General features: G+C 39.6%; 1 long non-coding RNA gene across 2 annotated transcripts in view; it reads left to right on the top strand.

Annotated features, from left to right (window-relative positions):
* LOC147911288 (uncharacterized) overlaps positions 1-6,693 on the top strand; it is a 65,236-nt gene extending 58,543 nt beyond the window's left edge. For both annotated transcript variants that reach the window (XR_015551327.1, XR_015551326.1), the window contains exons 2-3: positions 5,955-6,014; positions 6,111-6,693. This is a non-coding gene — a long non-coding RNA (uncharacterized LOC147911288). The remainder of the gene's footprint in view (positions 1-5,954; positions 6,015-6,110) is intronic.
* Positions 6,694-15,729: the final 9,036 nt, after the last annotated feature.

A 15,729-nucleotide genomic window follows, 5' to 3' on the forward strand; every position in this document is an offset into this window, starting at 1 on the left:
AGAACATGTGGTAAGTGGTAAATAAGTTACCAAAGGGTCTCTAAAAGAGAACATATTGTGGAAAAAAGAGCTTAAACGCAGAGAGCTAAAATGGCATCTCTGGAATCCTTACGGTGAAACAGACACTGAACTACTTTTGCCTAAAATTTAAAATGCATCTTATCCTCTAAACAAATACCACGTCCCTGCCAGGCAGCTTACCTGGGCACGGTGACGTGTTGGAATAATTTTCTAATTCATTGGCTCTTAAACTTGATGGGCACCAGAAGCACCTGGAGGCCTTGTTGAAACCCAGATTGCCAGGCCCCACCCCAGAGTTTCCAGTTCTGCGGATCTGCAGCAGCACCTGAGAATTTGCATTTATACCCAGTTCCCAGGTGATGCTGATGCTGCAGGTCCAGGGACCCCACTTTGAGAACCACAGCCTAACTTACACCCTATATATTGTTACCAAATCCATTATTTCATCCTTTGGCTGCTACTTTTCCTTTATCACATCAGCACCTTAGCTCCGAATCTCCTCACCTAACAATGGGAATACTTGGAGAGTTTAACAGCTGGTCCTCCTTTCCGGCTCAGTTCTCCCTCTTCCTCTCAAAACTACATTCTCTTGCCAGGTAACTGTTCCTTAAACATCAGTTCATCATAGATCTTCCTTGCTCAAAATCTCATGGCTCTTATGCTGAGCACAAGACATTTTAAATTCTCTACTTTGCTCATAAGGTCTGTACTAGCCTGTAGAATGTGGAAACCCTGATCCTTACCCTGCCTACTATAAAGGAGTATGTGAAGATTACATAAGATACAGTCAGTTCTCGTTATGCACAGTGTGACATTCTATAAAGTCACCGTGAACACTGAATTGGTGAATATGAACCTCTGCTCCTACAGGAAATGCAGGGTGAGGTTGCTGCAAGCCTTAGTTACATTTTCTTCGACTGATCAATACATAACCTTATTTTCTGTGTGTTTCTCTTTAAAGTCACCTTATTTAAGATATATTGGTGATATATTAACATTGAACTCACACCAACAGCACTGTACCTCGTGTCTGAAAGAAGCTTGTTGAACACACATACTTTCTCTGTAAAGGCTAAGCCTCTTGCCCTGAGGAACACCAGGCAACATTGCAGCACTACACATGGGGGACACATTAAATAGCAAAGTCACCAACACAAAGCACAAAAGATAAGAAATGAGGCACTAAATAGACTGCAAGAAGGGCACTTGTTTACAGTATGAGCTGAAACGAGGGCAGAGCGTCACCTGGTTCCCCTCCGCTGGGAACGTGCTCATCCAGTGAATAAATTTTTCACCACTTTGTGCATATCTGCAAATGGACATGAAAGCCCTGTGAGTGTTTATTCGGAGGCTGCCAGTACATTTTAGCTAGTGGACAAGTGTGCAAACACGGAATCCACAAATAATGAGGATCAACTATATTATGAAAGCATCTTTTCAAAACCATAGTATTGCTCAGATATAAGAGCAATAATGATAACATAACAGCTAACATTTTAGTGCTTACTATGTGCCAGCAGCTCTTCTAAGTACTTTACATAAGTTAATGCATTTAAATCTCACTAAAACCCTATGAGACAGGAGTAATCATTAGCTGCATTTTATAGATGAGGAAACTAAGGCTCAGAGAGTAAATACTTTGCACAGGTTCCCCAGTTAAAAGTGGAATAACTGGGGTTGGTACCCAGACAAACTGGTCCAAAGCCCACAGCCTCAACCACTATGGTAGGAATGTGAGCGTATTTTCTACCACTCCCTGAAAAGCCCCTTCTGCTCCACCCAGTGTTGTCTCCCACATATTCACTCATCAAACATTTTCTGAGTGACCCAAAGGTGTCAGGTACTGTGTTTAGATACTGGAGGGACAAATAGAATGTCAATGCATATAATCCATAACCAATCTATAAATCGAAATTGGGTTGAGTTTATGATGAGCCAAACTTTGAGGGTCATATAGCCCAGGAGAGTCCTTTCACAAAGAAATGGAGCACTCCAAAGAAGTGGGGTGTACAGAGTGGTTATATACCATCAAAGAGCACGTATCACATGTGATTGCAATGTCCCTTTTACAGTAGTCATGACGTTGACCTCTCGGCATGTCGATTGATGGACACAGTGGGTATCAAGTCTGCTGTCTCCATGGGCGTGGCTGTTGTCTTGAGTTGGGTCATCACAGGATGAGCACAGCAATCAAATCCTAGCCTAGGGAGAAATACTTATCCTTAAGGAAATACCAATGTGGGGAAAGTTGCATTTACATCTTAAGGGCTTTGCTTTTGTCTTTGGGACATGTTAATTGTTTAAAGCAGATATACAATGGATGAACAGAGGCTACAGGCCCCTTTTGGGGAAAAAAAAAAAACAAGGTCAGGCCCAATTAATTTTACACTAAGTGGCTTCCTCATGTGCTCCAATATATCCTATTGCTTGCCATTTATTCATCAAGAAGAAGGATAGTCTCAGCTTTAAGGAGCTCACTGTCTATGAGACATGAATAAAACAACAGTTATGGAAAAGTAGATAAGTACAGGGGCCCAGAGTGGGGACATCAAAAGGGGTCTCTAGATGGAGACCTCTCAGGAAAAGTGTCCAAGAGGAAGGAACATTTGACATGAGTTTAGGTTAAGAAATAGGAATTAAGTTGATCAAAAAAGTGGGTAGGAGGACAGAAGAAACACATATAAAAATACAGATATAAAGGATGCTAAAGCTTTCACAAAATTGGGGTATTTTTAAGGCTGGAACAAAGCAAACATGTAGGAAACAGTGGGTGATGAGGCTAAAGATGAGGACAGCAAGAGAAAGCCTGCGTGTCCAGCTCAGGAGTCTGAATGTTCTCTCAGATGCTCTGAGCAGTCATTGAAATAGTATAAGCAGATGTCACATTTAAACAAATTTGGATTCTTGAAGGTAACTCTGGAGGCATTGTGGAGGAAAGATTAGAAGAAATTAAGACTGGAAGTAAAGGAACCTGTTGGGAGATGAGGCAGTGATCCAGATAAGATAGGCCTTGGCTCAGGCGGGGGGTCTGCAGGTGGGGGAGGCCAGGAGGTGGGAAGCAGTGCTGGGCTCCTGGAGGAGGAAACTGAGCTGCCTCTCAGTCACGGGAAGACTGTGCCTGTCATGGCCTCCCCACCCCCATGCCCAAACGCCATGTTCCTTTCTACGTCTGTACCTTTCCTCTCTTCCCCCATCTGAAATCCTCACTCTTTCTTCCCTCCACCTACCCAACAGTGGTCCCTTTGAGGACTTGATCTAGTTCACCTCTCCTAAGAAGCTGTCCTTAATTACAATTTCTGGATAACATTCCCATTTTTTTAAGTTCTATAATACAACATACACTAATACCTTGGTAGAATCTAATTACATCTTGCAAACCATTTCATGTATGTGGAGGAGCTTGGAACCTTATAATTCTTTGTATTTCCCTCAATACCTACCACAAATACTTTGCACATATAGGTCAATAGATGTCCAGTAAAGTTCAATAAAGAAGCACCCTTTATTAGCTAAAAACTTTTATGAGCTCAGTTATTCCTTTAGATCAGCTGCTTGAACCATCTGTCTTTCTCCACAGGTCAACTGTGTTGCCCAGAACAAATGAATTTTACACCTTCTCAAACTCAATAGAGCAAAGATGGAAGTTCATTCCCCCTGCAAGCCTTACTGCCCCAGAGAAAAGCAAAAACAACGTGTGACACCTAATTCTTTCTTCACATTCTCATCTCAAATTGCAACTGTTTTCCAGATGCTAACTGGTTTTCATTCTTAAAACTGACAGAAAAGTTTCTCATTATTTCCGTTTCTTTTTTTTGTGTGTGAGGAAGATCAGCCCTGAGCTAACTTCCAATGCCAATCTTCCTCTTTTTGCTGAGGAAGATTGGCCCTGGGTTAACATCTGTGCCCATCTTCCTCTACTTTATATTGGATGTTACCACAGCATGGCTTGACAAGCGGTGCATCAATGCGCGCCAGGATCTGATCATGTGAACCTGGGATCGCTGCAGCGGAGCGCGTGCACTTACCCGCTGTGCCACAGGGCTGGCCCCTCTCTTTATTTCTAAAGCTGAAATGTTTAAATCATTCTCTGGGCTAGTTGGAGTTTCCATAAAATGAAAATATACATTCCAGAAAAATCCTTAACTTTCCAGAATAATCCTTAATATATTATGGTAAACACCTTGGCAAAATGTCACTGATTTTCAATGTCAGTGCCTCCACAAGGGTATCCTTGCATTGTCTCCCTTCCCAACCACCTCTCACTTTGCCCCTCTCCAGGCTCATGGGCTCAAAGTGTTTACTGAGCACTAAGAATGATCAGAGTCTGAGGGAGATTTCAACGATGACTCAGCCATGTTTTCTGACCCCAAGAATCTCTCTCCATCTCTCCTTTAACCTCTATTTTTCTTATTCTGGTTTCTACTTTAGTTGTTTACTTGTCTTGTGAATTGATGTTTTGTGGTTTATAATTACCATGTAAATTCATATTACTTTTTGCCTTAGAGTTTACAAAGAACTTACATTAAACAATGTTTTTTCCCAGCCCTTTGATGTGTCTAATATCTTCCAATGCAATTCAAGTGGCTTCTTGTTTTTATGTCTCCATCATTATTCCTTCAGAATTATGTTCACCCCACACTTTTGATCTGACCAATGCTGCTTTACTCTTTAAACTTTTCTATGCCGAGACTCACGTGAGGAATCCCTCAAGCACCATCAACTAGGCGAACCCACATTCCTCACATCTGTTTCCTTGATTTGTTCCTAAATAAAGAGTTTCTTTTTTGTGTGTGTGAGCAAGATCAGCTCTCAGCTAACATCCATGCTAATCCTCCTCTTTTTCTTTTGCTGAGGAATACCGTCTCTGAGCTAACATCTATTGCCAATCCTCCTCCTTTTTTTTCTCCCCAAAGCTCCAGTAGATAGTTGTATGTCATAGTTGCACATCCTTCTAGGTGCTGTATGTGGGACTTGGCCTCAGCATGGCCAGAGAAGCGGTACGTCAGTGCGCGCCCGGGATCCGAACCCGGGCTGCCAGTAGCTGAGCTTGCGCACTTTAGCGCTAAGCCACGAGGCTGGCCCAAGATGTTTCTGAAAATAATAATAAATTGTATAAAAAGCACTATCACAGATACCTTAAAGAGAACAAATGGAAAAGAATATTCAATTCCTCAGATAGGTTTGCAATCAAATGAGACATTGAGGGGACCAGGGGGCACTGATCAGAGCAGGATCCTAAGAGAAGAGTTTTTTAAATCAATTTCAAATGAGGTTAAAATTGGAATGAGATAGTATTTTACCAGTTAGCTGAAATCATACGCATTTTTCTGACCTTTGAGAGTTTATTTGCATATAAACTGTACATGTGGGGTGAGAGAAGGCTGATATTGTTTAATTTCTTTTTATTATTCAGCACTTTGTAATAGATGTGGCTATTCACAATTAATAAATATCATAAAGTGGAGAGACCCAACTTTCAACTGCTTGATATTATCAATTCTTACCCAAAGCTAGAGTTTTAAAAATCAAATTTCATTCTAGTTACCTGTCAACTAGTCCATTTATATCAGAAAGATGCTGAGTTTTAGGAAAATACTTCAAAACACAAATTTTATATGTAATTTCAAAAGCAAAAACTTAGTTAAAAACCGGGTGGTAACCCGTTTTGCTACCATATATTAATCTTTAGCATGGGAGCAAACATTTTTTGAGAATATAATTCATATTTGCCTGTTTGTTTATTGTAGAATGTTAAAGGATTTACAGTTTTAATCGTATTTCAAATACCAGAGAATAAAAAACAGAATTGTTTCAGTTTTATGAAATAGTTTTTTAGACATAGCAGATTTTCACAGCATATTACTTGAAAATAAAATAATCAGTTAGTGAAGTTTAAGCAATGTGGTTTTATTTTAAACTTGTTCCTTCCATAGGAGCATCAATAAAAGCCCTCCAGGAGTAGCTGTCGTTCTTTCCCTCCACATGAGCACCAGGTGCGTTTGCTTTAAGCATCAGACTCTCAGGCAACACCATAGCCCTCAACTCCGTTTAGTTGAGAAAAGGCTTTATGAGTCGTGTGTTTTTTCTAGGGGTATGGAGCTCCCAGACTTATTAACTACAGAGAGAGAGTAAGAGTCAGAACACATTCAATAAACTCCAGTGTGCTCAGGTGAGAGGATAGGTGCCTGAACTCACATCTGAAGAACTTAGAGGATGCTTTCTGACTCTGCTTCATGCCTCTGACTAAGCAGTCCTGGACATCCCCGTTACAGCCACAGAATAACACAGGCAGCCTTGATGGACCAGAAATCCTCATATGTCCATCATTTGTACAGAGCAAACTGGCTTAAGACCTCTCGTTTCCTGCTGCAGTGGTAATTTACAGACATACAGAACTGCCATCTAGTGACTAAGAAGAAAACAGCAAGGTGCTTTACATGGAAAATGAAATTGTGAGTTTTTTAAAAAAGAACAGTGAAGCACTAAAGTTGGTAAAGTTGACACAAAGTTGACACAATGTGACACACGAAAGTTATAGTAAAACAAAAATGTGTAGGTGAAGTAATCAGTTGTTCTCTCTGCCTCTAAAACATGTCTTGACATCTGACTCATAAATAGTATAGTTTAAATATAATAGAATAACTTTGGAAATAAACTTCTCATCTCATCTCATCCAGTGATGCTGGCAAGAACTGGTATTAAATAGCCAGATGGGGAGTACCCATGTTGAAGTACCATTTTTATCACAGTGGAGAGAATAGAGGCATAAAACCCAACAGACTGATGTTCAGATCTTCCCTCTCACCCTTGATCAATTTTGTGAACATGGTCTTATTTTGTTTGTGAGGAAGATCAGCCCTGTGCTAGCATCTGCAAATCCTCATCTTTTTTTGCTGAGGAAGACTGGCCCTGGGCTAACATCCATGCCCATCTGCCTCCACTTTATACGGGATGCCACCACAGCATGCCTTGCCAAGCGGTGCGTTGGCGCGCACCCAGGATCCGAACCGGCGAACTCCAGGCCGGTGCATCGGAGCGAGCACACTTAACCGCTTGCGCCACCGGGCAGGCCGCTAAACATGGTTTTCTTTATCAGTTAAATATGAATTATAATAGTTACTTTAAAAGATTACTGTAAGAATTGCATGAGGTAATACAGTAAAGGGACGGGTGTAGAGTAATAGTTAATTCTCCTGCCCTGTCTCTCTTCTATGAAACATGCACAAATCATCTAAGAAGAGAACTTGTCTATACAATAAACTTATGACAAAGATTCAATGGTTCCAGAAGTAAGGGCCACCATTGTTGAGGGCTTAACCTCAACTGCTTCCAAATACTGTTAACTCTCAATTAATTTTATGTATTTTGTGTCTTCCAGACACTTCACTGGCTAGAAGGAAATGAGAAGGTGTGAAATTTAAATTGATGTATTTCACCCTTGAATGTCCAAGCTGTAAAATCAGGTGTTTTAAATCACCTAGTTCATCAGGTTTTCTGCTTATTATTATATATTTTACCATGGTTCACAGCCCGAGAAAAATAGAAAATCATTATAATTTTACACACCTGAATATATATCTTGACTATTACAGCTGGAATCTTAATATATAGAACAATGTTGTACATGTTTTGTCCTTGTTGATAGTACAGAATACTTTTGTCCAGGTTTTCTTTGGCATTATCATATATAATGAAGAACTCAGTAATATATGCCCTGGAGATAAGGATTTAGAAAAATCTAACATACTATCCTAGTCATGCCACAAAATATGCTATAAAAATAATGAGAGGATATTTTGAAGGCATTATTTTTCTTAATTATTTCCAACTTTATGTCCCTTTACCTGTTTTTAATCATTCTGCATCTTATTCACTATTGGCTAATCATCTCACAGTAATTAAGTAACCCTCAGCTGAGTCCACCATGCCTCTTCAAGTGCCCCAGCCTGATGTTGGTCTCAGCTCTGACAAAAGAAGCTGGAAAACCTGTTTTGTGGCACTGTTCTTAAGGATATCTTTACTCTTACAATAATAGCTATATTTTTGAAAGGCACCAGTGGATTATAAAATCAAGTACTCGACCCATGTTGTATCCTCATTTTCCCTCCAGGGGGAGCACAACTTTCATGTGTAATGCAGGGCTGCTGCTTTATTGTTTCCTTTCAAGATATTTTATTACTTGTAAAACATGTCGATGTAAATAATCCATAATCAATCTATAAACCAAATTAGGGTGAGTTTATTATGAACTAACTTTTGAGGACCATGGCCCTGGGCCTTCCTTCCCTAAAGAAGGAAGGGCACCAAAGAAGTGGAGAGTACAGAGTGGTTATATACCATCAAAGAGCATGTATCACATAGGATTGTAATGTACCTTTTACAATAACCACAAGATCGCCCTGCCAGGTTGCCCTGCCAGAATAGCTATTGATGGACACAGCAGGGAGCAGGTCTGCTGTCTCGATGGATGTGGCTGGTGTCAGGTCTGTTGTCTGGAGCTGGGTGGTCACAGGATGAATGCAGCAGTAAAATCCCAGCCTAGGGAGAAATGCTTATCCTTAAGGCAATGCCAATGAGGGGGAAGCTGCATTCTTATCTTAAGGGCATTTATTCTTCTCTTGGAGACATGGCAAAGCAGATACAGAATGCAGGCGACAAGACCTTTTGGAAAAACAAACTCAGGCCGAGTTAGATTTACTCCAAATCGCTTCCTCATATGCTCCAATATATCTTATTGCTTGCCATTTATTTATCAAGCTCAGGGCGTGTCTTTCAAACAGAAATCATCGAGAATAGCATGAAGTAGTCACTTACCTACAGATGTCACTGTGGTAACAGAATATTAACAAGTAGCTTTCAAATATAACCATTTTCCCAAATATTGTATTTCACTGAGTTAATCAAAAAGGCATTCTTATACTCAGAAATCTCAACTCTGAACTTAACACTAGATGTAGCCAATTTTGAATCAAGACCTTTAACATCAAAGCCGGCCAATAGATCTTGTTAAAGCAAATCCAAACTTGGGAACACTTTTGTTTTCAGTCACATGTAAATCCTCTCAAACTCAAAATAGGGTCCCGGCTTTGTGCAGATGGAGAAAAGCTTCTCTTCCTCTTTTTCTATTCAGATAGTGCAGGGAAGAGCCCAAAAGATCTCCTGGTGGAACACGAACAGTTCTTTACATTAGAAACGCAGGCAGTGTTTCCTAGCTTCTTTTCTATAGGCCGAGACATGCTGACCTGCCCAGAGGAGCAAACTTCTGGGCTCCAACAGTAAATAAGACCATGTGCAGTTTACCACAACAATGAACTACAAAGATGTATCAGGAAATATTTTGAACACCCACACCTAAGCTCTCAGTTTCCCTCTGTCTAATTCCATGTCTACCTGAACTGAATTCATTCTCCATCCCCATCCCTTTCATGATAGTTTTTATCTCCTTGAATCAGCATGTTATAACATCTAAGAGAAATTTATCAAAACACTTTCTTCAAAATAGCTAACTGAAATATAAGAGTTGTAGAGGGTCAAGATTTTAAGATGAACGTGATGTACAGAGTAACTGTGCTACAAAATAAAAAGAAAATAAATGAGAACAATAAGAAAAGGAAGAAAAAAATGATAAGGAGAAGGAATATAACAGAGAGTAAAAGTAAGAAAGAGAGAAAAAAGAAGAAAGAAGGTGTAGGGGCCGGCCCTGTGGCTTGGTGGTTAAGTGCGCGCGCTGCGATGCTGGTGGCCCGGGTTCGGATCCCGGGTGCGCATCGAGGCACCACTTCCCCGTTCATCCTGAGGCCGAGTCCCGCATACAGCAACTAGAAGGATGTGCAGCTGCGACATACAACTATCCACTGGGGTTTTGGGGGGGGGGAAAATTTAAAGAAAAAAAAAGAAAGAAGGTGTAGGAAATAGAAAGAGTCAGGAGAAGCATGAGAAACGGCAAAAAGGGGCACGAGCAGAGGGAAGACACCATGCTCAGAGGAAATGACAAGTGAACTGGCTTCTGAGCAGGGCTCATGTCTAGAGTCACTGGCCTGCATTTGAGAACTCCACTCAGTTCTAACATCCACAGAATGACCACTCCTCATGCAAACTCTGATGACACTGATTACCAGCGCTGTCTTCTCCCGGGACCTGCTGGAGCTTTGGGAACTGCCTCTGTCAGCAGCTCTGGGACTGACAGAATCCCCATTAAATACTCATAAACTAGGATGGTGGTGTTTTTTTTAATTACTTTTTTTTAAAAATTTTATTTATTTATTTTTTCCCCCAAAGCCCCAGTAGATAGTTGTATGTGATAGCTGCACATCCTTCTAGTTGTTGTATGTGGGACGTGGCCTCAGCATGGCTGGAGAAGTGGTGCGTCGGTTCGCGCCTGGGATCCGAACCAGGGCCGCCAACAGCGGAGCGCGTGCACCTAACTGTTAAGCCACGGGGTCGGCCCACAATGGTTGTTTTGAAAGAGTAACCCAGAAAGAGCTCTCTCAAGGGTACATTTAATCCTGCCAACTCCTGCACTCACCCATCTGAAGAATTAAGAAACTAAACTTTTTTTTTTTTAATTACTGTGAAGAAAAGTAAGAGAAAACTTTTCTCGCAAAATTTTAAATGTTCCATCTGCTTTGAAGTTACCTCACAAAATTCTGAGCATAATCTAAAATTCTGGGCTCCCTACAGTTCCAAACATGTTTCAGAAATGATCTCTTTATCATCACAACGTAAGCCTATGCCTTAGAAAACAAAATAAACTTGGATGAGTTTTATCTTGTAGAGAGAAGGCAGCAAGAAAAAGAGTAGGATGTGCCTTCCTACTATGAAGGAAAATAAATAAAATCATCAAAATATACAAAATATGCCTCTAAAACTTAATGAAACGGTCTCTAAAGAGTTTTACATTTTAAGTAAAAATGCACCTATATGAAATTATACATCAGTTTGTCTAAAATCTATTCCACTTAATAGAAGAATTCATTCAGTTTCATTTAAATAGCATGACTTATGATTAGCTGCATAATAAGTGGTAGATATTTTAATTCTGATATACCATGTACTTCCACCAATGAAGGTGGACTTAAACTTGTAATTTTCCTAAAAGGGGCCAACCAGATGTTTTGCTTATTTGATTATTTAATAGTATGGATCTGCTCCTCATTGCCAACGAAGGATGTCTACACACAGGCTTTAGCTTGCGTATGTAATGGGAAATGCAGACTGAGTTTACAAAAAGAAAAATTGAAAATGCAGCATTGTCTTTAGGAGATGTGGTCGATCTGTTCAAGAACATTTTCTCCCTTGGTCAAGTGAGAAGCCGAAAGAGAATGCTGTCGGCCTCTTCCTTGGCCCCTTATAGAATTCTCCATTACCTCAATTGAACGTGTCCTAAAGTGTTTGAACTAAACTCGGAAATGAGTCGATGATACTGTATTTGCATTATGTCACACAGAATCTCTTTCATTAGGCACCATTCAAAACACTTTTTGGGACATTAGAGGCCAGAAAAGTTTTGCTTCTCTGAGAGACTGTTGCTTTTAATCTCATGGACATGAGATGATACAGAATTGTTCCCATTTCCCTTTCTACTTGAAACCTGAGGGATACATTTCCAACTACCTTTAAAAACTGCAGGTCCTTCTGAAACACATTTCAGTGCACTGGCTTACTTCAGCTTCATTTCATTGTTCCATCCTAAATTCCTTTCAGTTTGATCTATTTTCCTTTCTAATCCTTTTGTATACCTAGATATTTAAAAGCTGCTCAAATCTATATTGGAGAAAAGTTGGGTTACAGTTCTTTCAGCCAGCATGTAAACCCAATTTTTAGGGTTTCTACACAAAAAGTTTCTGCCGTGTTTCTACCAGCTCTCCTTCTATATTTTTTCCTCCAGGATTTCCTCTGACAAAATTGCCTTTCTAAAAGCCAGTCCTCTGTTCATTCTCTTGGCCAGTCACATTTCCATAGAAAGATAAAGGACTGGATTTTCCAAAGATGCAACAAGAATGATCAAGTCCTGATCCACACCTAGATATGCTGTTCCTCTTCTCCAAGAATTTTAAAACTAAAGTTAATTATCTCTTTCATTTTATCTAAATCTATTAAGTAACCTTGGCATTGAGCCCCTAAACTGGTCCACAGGCTGCTTCAGGAGACACAAAACTCTCTCTCAAATGCTTGCATTCATGTGCTTAGTAGGTATTTTATTTATTTAGATCTTATGCCACAAAAGAGCTTCATTTATTCACTCAAATACTTAAGTATACACTATGTGCCCAAAGGTCTTGAAATGTTGGCAGTCTGCAAGGAAAACAGATATATATGAACAGATAAATTACACTACAGAAATAATTTGAATGAAAGAGATACGAATAAACTGCCGTGGGACTCCAGGAAAAGAACCACGATGGGGGGTGGACAGGGTTTGTACCATCTAAGTAAAGGAAAATGAAGATAGAGAACATAAAAAGAAAACAAGATAAACGAAAAGATTTTCTTCTTCTTAATGTTTCTGCCACCAACTTTTGGAGCACACTGCTTGCTGATGTCCTTTCTAGCCAATCTTATCCTTCAGCAGGCTTCTATAGAATTCAAAAATTCGATTGTACCAAGCTGGGCTTCTCTGTGGAGTCAATGCCAACTGTGTAGGGAGTCAGGAGGAGAGCCAAAGATTCACAGGACTCTGCAGGCCTTCTGCAGCTCACTGGTGGGGAGGGGCACCGAGGCTTCACCTTGGCCTCTGTCTCCAAGTTCACATAAAGGAGGGTCCGTTCCTTCCTTGATATATGAAGGTGGAGATAAGCATCTTTCTCAGACGGGATTATAGAAAAATTAAAGTGAGAACCATGAAAAAGGCAGAAGAGGTAGCACCATGAATCTGAAGAAACTGGACATGTGAATTAGTAACCAGTAGGAAGAAGAGCTGAAGACAAAAAAAAGGCAAAAAGCAAGTTCTCAATTTTCTAAGATGGAAATGCAAATCTTTCTTCTTCAAAAAGAAAAAAGTCATAGGGCCGGCTCTGTGGCTTGGCGGTTAAGTGCGCGCGCTCTGATGCTGGCGACCCGGGTTCGGATCCCGGGAGCGCCCCGAGGCACCACTTCTCCCTCCAACACGAGGCCGGGTCCCACGTACAGCAACTAGAAGGATGTGAACCTATGACATACAACTGTCTACTGGGGCTTTGGGGGGAAAAAACTGAATAAATAAAATCTTTAAAAAAAAAAAAAAGAAAAAAGTCATGGAACCTTTTCCTTTAAAATAAAATTGAAAGGGGTCACATGTTGCAAATAATGGTTTTAACCATGATGTCACTACACAATAACCTGTAGCAATCAGTTGTTAGGTGCACTGCAAATAGTTCATTACTTAATAATTATGTTATCAAAGTTTGCAATTGATATATATATTTTAGTAAATAGTAGACTGTGTGCAAAGTTGTCACTATATTACTGATAGTGTCACTCTTACAAATGAAAACATGACTAGGAGGGAAAAGATGGTGTGACTTCAGATTGCTAGAGTCACAGCAAGAAAAGTCAAGAAAGTGCCATCAGGTCATTTGGACAAAATGATGCTATACAGCTGTTGGGTTTATAACAGATCTACTAAAAAAAAAAAGTCACTACATTAAATTATTTTCTACTTACCTCCATCACCCTCTCCAAGAACACATATTTTATTTTATTTTATTTTATTTTTTTAAAGATTTTATTTATTTATTTTTTCCCCCCAAAGCCCCAGTAGATAGTTGTATGTCATAGCTGCACATCCTTCTAGTTGCTGTATGTGGGACTCGGCCTCAGGATGGACGGAGAAGTGGTGCCTCGGTGCACGCCCGGGATCCGAACCCGGGCCACCAGCATCGGAGTGCGTGCACTTAACCACCAAGCCACGGGGCCGGCCCAGAACACATATTTTAAAATGAGACAATATATTACATGAAAAATTACTTGCTCTGTCATTTTGAAAACTACATCAAATAATGAAGAAAAAACTAGGTTACAAACATCCTGTTATCAATTCCAACTACCATCTTTTACCAAACTAAAACTCTAATTATCACTAATTAACTTTCAATCTAGATCTCCTCCAGTATACAAAATCAATAACTTAAAATGTTTGATAACTTTTTTTAAATTGCCCTAAAATTTTAGAGGATAATATAAATATATCTCTTGGAAAAGTTGAGAAAGATAAAGACACTAGGAAAGGAAATGATGAAAATATTACCCTAATCAATGATGTAAAACACAAGATATGAACAACTGTTAAAAAGAATTCTCTATGAAATTGATCAATTCTACTATCTCTACATCTGGCTATTTCCTATCAGTAATTTGATGCATAAACAAATAGAATAGTGTATTTAATGGGATCAATTCTTCTAGTTGTGTGCTTTTCCTTTTAAAACTTCATATGCTTTTATGTGCTTGCTTTATTTTCAGGTGGTGTCACATTAGAACACCCACATCTCTGAATATCTTTGCATTAAGGGACTCTACCTTTGCCCTTGATCAACTGTACTCAGAGTTATGATAAACTCAGAGACCTACATGGAACAATGTTTCCTACATCTTATCTCCCATGAGTTGTTCATGTCAGGGAGTATAGTCCACCAAGTAAACACTAAGCAGTGTCTGAAAAGCATCGGATACTAAAAGGAGGACATGCAGGGCTGGGTGTGGGCCCCCATTCAGTGCCTCAGTGCAAAGAAGAAAGAGATAAATGCATCCCTCCAGAGACTGGGATAAAAACAGGAGATTATGAGCACGAGGCTCCCTCTGAAGGCCTTTAAGCAGGGACCTGGAATAAAACTGTTTACACTGTGGAATATTGTTGGTTTTACAGGGAACTCATGAAGAAGATAGGACATGAAATAATGATAATTAAAATAACAGCAGCAAACACTTCTACTGAACCAGGCACTGCACTCTGAATGTTAATTCTGTACTTGAACATACATGAACTCTCATAACCTTCAAAATATCCCGACGTAGTAGATGTTGTTCTTCTCATCATTTTATAGATGAAGAGACTGGGTACAGTGGCTAGAAAACTCACCCAGGTTACAAAGCTGATACATGGCCGAGCCCAAGTTCAGTGCTCTTCTGTGATGCTCTTGGACTACAACTCCAAGTGAAGTCTCTAATGACTATCTTTCTCTCTATAATCCAATGGGGGAAAAATCAAAATTCTTAACTCTAACACACATGTTATCATTTAGGAAATGTTAGTGAGGAAGCGATTTATGAATAGTAATAATGCCCTTCTATTTACTCTTCACTTATAGATCAGACATCAATATTCCTGATCAGCCCACCAAGAAGAAACTGGGACATTATTATGCCAAAAAGAAGAAAAAACAAGGAATAAAACAACGAAATTCCTTTAAACATCATTACACAAATGTGATTCTTAATTCCATATGACAAATATAAAGTGCTTTTCTGGTTTGGGGCTCAATATAAAGCTGATGTTAATATCATGTTATCTTCCCAGCCAATAACACAAAATACTTTAAGACAGCAAAAGGGAGAAAGACAAAAAACAACCCAACAGAAAAATAAATATTACATCTGAACGCTGTACAATTTTTTAAAGATTACTTAAGTGTTAGATTTAGTAAAATTTGTATCTCTATCTTGCCTCTCCCAGTTATCTCTGAAGGTAAAGAAAAGGACTAAGAAAGGCACAATGAAGCCAGTTAGGGAAGC

The sequence above is a fragment of the Ceratotherium simum genome, unplaced genomic scaffold (genome assembly GCF_057802395.1).
Source record: "Ceratotherium simum simum isolate JZ-2026a unplaced genomic scaffold, ASM5780239v1 HiC_scaffold_44, whole genome shotgun sequence".
Classification (NCBI taxonomy): domain Eukaryota; kingdom Metazoa; phylum Chordata; class Mammalia; order Perissodactyla; family Rhinocerotidae; genus Ceratotherium; species Ceratotherium simum.